Below are 8,013 nucleotides of genomic sequence, written 5' to 3' on the forward strand. Positions count from 1 at the left end.
GGCGGAGCAGGGGGAGGCGCGGGCCGCCCCCGCGCCCTGTCCGCGGGGCCTGTGCAGCGCCCGGCCCCGGCCCCGGCCCCGGCCCGACCGGGGAGTAGCCGAGGGCCGCTGCGCCCCCGCTTCGTGTCGGCCGCCCCGAGGCCCCGGGGACGAGCGCGGGGGCCCGCGGTAGCGGTGCAGCGCCCGGGCCTCCCCGGGCTGCCGCTGTAGTTAGATGGAAAGCTTGCAGAGGGGAGGAGAACCTCCGAAATGCTGCAAGCGGCGTGGAGGTGAGCCCCACTCGGTGGTTATGTCCCTCCAGAAGGGCAGGAGTTAGAGGGAGGCCTCTGCGCGGAGGTGCGGAGACCGTGGCCTTCGCCCTTTCAGAGGCCAGTGGGTGTAAGGTGTCAAGCACACGTGGCATCCAAAGCTGGGTCGGGTGTTATCAGCAGGACGCAGCCATATTCCGCGTATTGTTGTAGTCTGCTTCGTTTCAGTGACTCAGCTGGGCAGAGTTTATTTCCTAGCAAGAGCGGGGTAGGGTGACGCGTCTCATCGCTCAGCCAGGCTCCCGGCACGCTGAGCTCGACCCTTGCACTCGGTGGGCGCCCGCCGGCTGGCTCCACCAAAGCCTGTTCTTGCGCTCTAGGGCATGAGGTGGCAGCACGACTGAAGTGTCCTTACGCTACGTGCCCGGTCATTGGTGCCCTTGAAAATTTCCACCTCGAATGGTTGACAGAAAGCTAGTTTAACCTGGTTCATCCCATCACCACAAAGTATTTCCACCCAAATGTCTATGGACAACTTAATGAACTTTGTTGTTGTTGTTGTTTTTCCTGATAAAACTGTAAAGCCCACGAAGCAAAACCTGTTAATTATGCATGATCTCAGGGTAAAAGAGCTGATCACACAGTTTGCACCCAAGCCTATAAATTGTCTCAGGTGTTCCAAGAAATCTGTCTTAACTCTCTCAAAACTCAACAGCAGTTAACTGAACCATTTGCAGATATTCTGCTGCGGTGTAAAAAGTCATTCATACAAAGACCGGGTGGAATATAGGGATTTCTCGAGGTCCTTTACAACCAAATTTGGTATGACCGGAAGGTTTTACTCAACTCTAGTAATAACCTTCATTAAAAAATATTCAAGCGTTCTACATCAAAACCATACAATATTTTAATAATATGCTATCATAAGCTACAGTCTGCTAGGCCACTATTGTGGATTTTTTGTAAGGGACAAACAATCAGTTCAGTTTTCCTGAATTTTGCTTTGCTTTGTTCTCTTTAATGATATCTTCAGATATTCTTCACAGAAAGATGGGTATGCAAAAGACAGTTGAAGGCTGAGGCAAGGCATTTTATTATTATCTAAGTCAAAGTAAATCTAATTCTTTCCCGGTGGCAGCATACACTCTTATCTTTCAAGATCAAATACTCTCTGTCTGCCTTTTGAAACATATTTACAAATAATGCTGGTTTACCACAGGTAGATAAGAGTAGTCTCTTAGGGTGTGGCTACTTCTGTCCTTTCAATTAATAAGAATTTAGGATATTTGAGGTTCTTTCTATTAGAGAGAGAGGCTGATAATGAAATTTTTTTGACAGTCCAATTTTATTACTAAGAATGCTCGTTTCCATGAACAGAGTAAGAATAAAGCAACACGAGAACCTCTCTGCTTACTTCCAGACTGTGCTTTGCATCTCAGTGCTTCCTCTCAGACTGTGGTTTCGCAGACAGCTGAGCCGATCTGATGACTCAGGTTTTTCCAAAAGGAAACCTTACCGCGTCTTCCTCCTCATCTTGCCCTTCATATTCCCCTGCTTCCACCAGCAGTCCCACCCCTTGCCTATGCTACATGTGTGACCCATGCATGAGCCAATTCAATTTACTAATCCAGCAGAAATTTATCTAAGTTTTTCTTCTGGGTTAGTTTTCTGCTGGGTTGATGAGTTATGTCAGTGCAGAGAGATACAAAAAGCAGCACCAGGGTAAATAGTGGGGCCATGTGGCCAAGAACTGAGAGGGAGAAGAAAGAGAGGAGGAAGGCCTCCCCCCTTCTGCATAGATGAAGTGTTAAATCAGCTCATTGCATCTCTCAAAACCAGTCTCCGTTTTTTTCAGGCAAGTAAGTGCATCGTGGTTTATATCTACTACTTTCTCTCTCATGTTTCTGCTGCTTCTCTCTCATGAACAAGGCTTCAGTTCAGTTAATCCCCTGCCCCATCTTTTATCAGATCTCAGAAACCCCCTTGGAACAGATGACCCACACTGTTTAGATCTATGTGTTTGTGTCCTTGGGCAGAGGTTTTCCCTTGTTTCAGCTGTCACTAAAAGGGGGCATGGAATTGATTCCTTGTTTACCCTCAATGGAAAACGGCTATTACATCCATCAGGACTGGGAGTTGCTTTCTCATTCAGATACCTCTCTTAAAAGTCCGTGATGGCTTACCAAGGCTTATCTCTGCTTGGCCACCTACAATTCAAAATTGGCCTAGGTGCCATCTCTTACACTAGGATCATAGGTTTCTAATGCCTGTACTAGACCATCTTTGGATTCAAACATGTAAAATTGGGGCAGTTTAAGTAATAATACAGTCTTCTGCTCCTCATTTCTCACCAACTGCTTGACATTTTGATACAGTATGTCTTATATCTCTTCTCCCTTGACCACTGTTCCCAGTTTTTGTATCTATGCATATATATATCTATCTTTCTTATCTGTCTATCCATATCTATCATTCTTCTTTTCTAGGCTGGGGGAGGGAGCAGACGACTGAAAGTTGTTTCTATGGTGGACATTTCCTCAGTTTCCATTCTTAGTCAGAAGTGGAAATCCATGTATGCTTTTTCAAGGCTCTTCACACTGACTTTTCCTGATTGTCCTGCTCTGCCTCCCACCTCCTATTCTCCTTTTCACAGCCCCCTCAGCTCCACCTGTGATAGCAATCTCATCTGCCAGCTTCATGCACAAATGGCTCCCCCAAAACTTTCTGTCATGCTCTCCTTCTGCATGATTCTTGAATTGATTCACCAGGACTTGTTCTAAGAATGGACTTAATCTTAGATAGGTAAGTCTAGTACACAGGTAGGGGTGGTAGTTTTACTTGTATAATTCCACTGACAAAACACCCTACTGGAAAAGCCACTATTACCAGCAAAAGGAATTTTTTTTGCCACTTTATGTGTTGATCTGAGAAGGTTTCTTTCCAGGTTATTTGTTAAAGTTAGATGGCTTGATTCTTTTGGGGAAAGAGAGTCATGGCACCAACTTTTTAGCTTTGACCTTAGTTAAATCTGCTACCATCTCCAAATCTCCCTTTGCTATGATAACTCAAAACAAAATGACAATGGAAAAACAGTGGCTAAATGGCTAAAGATGAAGGGAAAAGATGGTACTTACTATTATAAATAGTTTATATTATAAACAGTATAGGATAGGATAAAAAAAAAATCAAAATGCATGAGTCTGATTATCACCTCTCTATATCCTTTTTACTCTCCCAGTGTGCACTGAAATCAACAAACCAAATAGTACATAAATATTTGCCTTTCTTTAGGTTGCAGATGGTTGAGAATACAAACTTTTGGTGTTTTCACATATTTTGGGGCCTAACCATTACAGCATGATCCCCAATCTTTATTAGTCTCTAGTCAGTACTACAATCTAAATCTTAAAAATAATGTAATTTTCGCAATATGTCTAAAATGTAGCTGCTACAACAAAGCATGAAATAACTCTGACGAATCTATTTTGGCTTGGCTTGTGCCTTCCGGCACCTGAGCCCTGCCTGCTGTGAATAAAGCCAATTAGAGTGCGCAAGTGGCACTGGAGCAATGAATTATGCCATAATCCAGCAAGCTGCTTTGCATGGCCAGTTCCTGCACCCATGTGGCACCCCAGGGTCCGGTGAGACACAGCAACTTGCCTGAGTGGGTCTCTAGTTTGGTGTAAAATCACCATATATAATATGCAGAAACTTACCTGTATGTACAGTACTCAACTGCATGCTCTTAATTTCAAAGAATTGTTTGCAACATGAATCAGATCCTGCCTCGTTTGAAGTCAGTGGAAGGACTCCCATAGATATCACTTGAAGTTGACATATGTTGTTACTTTGATTCTAACTGGGTGTCATCTAGTAAGAGCCAGACTGCAGGAAGGCAACCTTTAAATTACTTTATCAGCATTTTATTTGCTCATTAAGCATCAGTGATTTGGCCAGTAGTGAAGAAGACACAAATTAAAGACTATTGCTGCCCAGAGATTTTATAATCTAAATCAGATACAGAAAGAGAGAGAATTCTTAGGGAAACTAAGGACACAATAACTTGAAGGCTCTCTCTCTTTTTCCTTAAGCTTTTCTCCTTCTCTGATTTCTGTTCACAGAAATAAAAATTGTGTGCAAGTCCTTGTCCTCTAGTATCCTAGCAGCTGCCACCTCCTCCTTCTTGGTCCAACAAATGCCATTTTCTCCCTTTCTATACATTAAATACCTGCTGCAAAGATCATTCAGCTTTTAGGCTTTATTGAGCTGATATTATCTCTCCTTTTTGCTTTGTCCATTTGCACCCAAGACTGCCTGCACTGTCAAGAGGAGGGGGGTAATTTACCCCAGAACCCCCAGAGCTTTGGGAGGTTAGAGAAGAACCCAGCTTGCCCTATTTCAATATATCCTAAGATAGAGTGTCATAGTCTCAAATTTCTATTTGGGCCTCAGGAGTTTTTTTTACCTGTCGTGGTGTATCCTTTTCTGCTGCATCAAGCACAAACTTCCTCACTTCACCTTTCAGGCCTTTCATAGCTGAAGCATGGCCCTTTCCATATAAGTTGTTAGATCTCATTGCCTGGTCCTACAGGTTATTACCAATGCCAGTACAGTTGGTGATTAATGCAAACTTTTCTTAAACTCTTTGGCCTTGGGTCACACACACATGGAAGAAGCTATCCTCTCTGTCAAAATCCATAACGTTACTAAAGTTATAGACTGTCATAGCCCCAAAGAAGAATCACATCTGTGGCAGCTGGGTCACCACAGACCTGTAAAGTTTCCCTCATCTCCTACTTTCCAGCCAGAGCACTAGGAACTCACATATTTGCACTTAATGCTACAGCTTCTCTCTTCCTTGGGGTGAACAGTGTCTATACAAAGGAGAAGACTATGGCACTGGGCTGGCTGGCTGGACCCCATGCTCTGTGGGGCTCACTACCACTGGTCCTCTCCAGTCCTGGCACTCGGGATATGGCCTCCTATGCACTGATGCACAGGTAAGCTGAGAGATGTGCTGATGTGAGGGGACAGGTTGCTCGCCTCACTAGTCCAAATTATCTCACTACTGCTCTGCACCCTTTTTTTTCTCTTCCTCTCCCACCATTTGCTGTATAACCCTATTTGGGACAACACTGTGTTCCTTTGGCTCCTCTGGTCTTTTTATTCACCTTGTGTATGTGTGAGCATGCAGTGAGCTAACTAGCCCAGTGCCTCTGGGATCTGTTGTGATACATACCATTCACATAACATCCTCATCTGGTTCTGTGCATTCGAGGGTTTTAAGCAAGCAGGATGGTAGAATGTCAGGGATGTGGGATTGGAACAAAATTCTCATTTAATACATTTGTCAAAATTTCTGCTAGTTCATTTTTTTCTCTCTTTTTTTTTTTCCCAAAAGTTTTTGTTCTTCCGTGATCTGCAGAGCTCTTCTACGCTTACCAGCATTTGGCCAAAAAGTGAGGAACTGACCTTTCCAGTCTGATGCTGTAAGATTAATTCTACCTAGCAACTGTTGTTTTTTAGGATAAACTTCTGCAAAGCTGCATGTGTTACACAATAGGAAGCATTAAACACTCTATCCTGTTTAAACAGGTTTCAGTGCGGTTGGCTCACAACCCTGCTCACAGAACAGCAAGCGTTACGTCTTATACTGAAGGGTTAATTTCCCTGCTAGCTGCTCTGCCACACCTAAGACAAACCTTCTTCCCAAACAGCAGGAGTCAGAGGCTGCACCCAGAAGTGCCTGTTTAAAACATTGCCTGGTACCTTTAGGTGCAGTTTCATGTTACACTGAATTCTGGACAACTGCATGTATCTGCCCCAGTGGCACAATGTCACCCCCATTGCTTCCTGTGGGTCGGTCCTTGTGTGGTCACAGGATAAACTGGATCCAACAGAAAAGTGCTTCTTTTTTATTATGGCACTTGCTTGGTGGATGAGTTTGCACTGGATCAGCTCTCTGCAGGGCTCACCACTCAGCCCCACAATCCCTAGACTTGCCTCCAGGGAAGCAGCCAGGGCGCTTGGGGGGGGAGGAGGAGGAAGGAGCAGTGAAAGGGCTCCTTGTAGGCAGCAGCCCACAGTCATTTTGCTTTAGATGTAATATGAAACTTCACTCTTAATGTCAAAACAACTGGCATTGTCAACCTGGTAACAAAGATGTTTAAGTGGGTTAAAATGGCTCAGGGCTGAGATCTCTGGGTTCATGCTGTTTTTCTCCATTCTTTTTCTGACAGTGTAGACATCCTTGAAAGATAGTAAAGGAACAGCAACATAAAATAAGAGGGGCAGAAGGAGTAACGGTAGTAATAAAGGATGGGATCCCCAGTTGTCCCATGGAAGTAGTCAGGAGTACCCTTGCTTGTGCTTTGCAGATAAAATACATTTTAAAGGTGCTTGGACATGTAATTACCTTTTTACTAATTACCTTTTATTTTGCAGACACTGCCCACTGGTAAAAAAAAGCCCATCCCATTTTATATTTTCTTTAAAACATCCATAAGTTCAATAAGATCACTGGCTTTATAAAAACAAGGAAAGTCATTTCCTTGGGAATACACAAGGGAGATTTCTTTTGTGATACTGTAATTCTGGTAAAAGAGAGCAGTAAGTGTGGGTATCCAGTTGCTGGTATCGTACAGGCTGGAATATTTTCCAGTATTGCACACAATCTCAAAAAAAAAAAAAAAAATCCCAGAAATTAAAACAATGGTTTATAAGGAGAGCAAAATTTGAAGTGGACTGCAGCTTACTACTTGTTCATTATTGTTGTCCCTGGTCCAAAGAAAGTTGAGCATCTGGCAATGATTTATACCTGTGTTAAAACTTTCTTCAAGAAAATTTACTAAAAGACCACCTTCTCATAGATTGAACCCTCTTTCCTGGATAGATTTGTGGAAAGATATTTACTCCCAAGAAGGCCTTATCTTTTGGCCGATTATAGAGACAAAAAAATCAGTAACAGGCAACCTCTCACCTTCATTTTCCTTGTCAGGATTATTTAAAGCTACAATGCTAACAAATAGAGTTTTCTTTATTATATTTTTGAGACAAGTTAGTGGGGTAGTGATATGATTATGATGAGGGAACATTGCAGAAGCTGAAAGAAATGTAAAAAATATTTCCCAGTTTCTCTTCAGGAAATCCCTGTGGCCTATTGTTATGAACTTTTCTGTGTTCAACATAATACAGTATTGGCTGAACCTGCAGAGGGTAGAACAACCAAGCTGTGGAAAGGTGACTGTATACATGTTCGGGATGGCTCAGTCTTTGCACCAAGGAAATAAATTCTGCAAGAAAAATAATGGTAATTTGTAAGGAAATGAAAAGACTTAGAGAGAAAACAGTAGCCTCAATCTGAGAAAGATTCTCAGCTATCTCTTCTGGGGAGGGTAAGACAAAAAAAAAAAATCTGTCTTGACTTTGTTCTCCAGTTATTGAAGTCAAAAGCAATATTCCCATTGATTGAAGCTGTGCAGTTTTGAGTCTTCACTGCCTTAGGGATAGATCATCAATCTTGACTGTGCTAAAAAGGGAGCTTACAATCCCCTCTTAAGATTAATACAGTTTACGTATTAAGAAACACCAGGCCATTTCTAGCAGCAGCAGAGAAGAATGCAAAGGTTTTTGGACAAAACGCATCACTCAAATGACATAACAAGAAGCCATCATCAGTTGAAGGCACGGGTTATGGGTTTTTATACATGTACCTTGCCAGCAAACCAGTTAGTTTTTCTTCAGTTTTCATTAATTCACAGCACAA

The sequence above is a fragment of the Apteryx mantelli genome, chromosome 1 (genome assembly GCF_036417845.1).
Source record: "Apteryx mantelli isolate bAptMan1 chromosome 1, bAptMan1.hap1, whole genome shotgun sequence".
Taxonomy (NCBI): Eukaryota; Metazoa; Chordata; class Aves; order Apterygiformes; family Apterygidae; genus Apteryx; species Apteryx mantelli.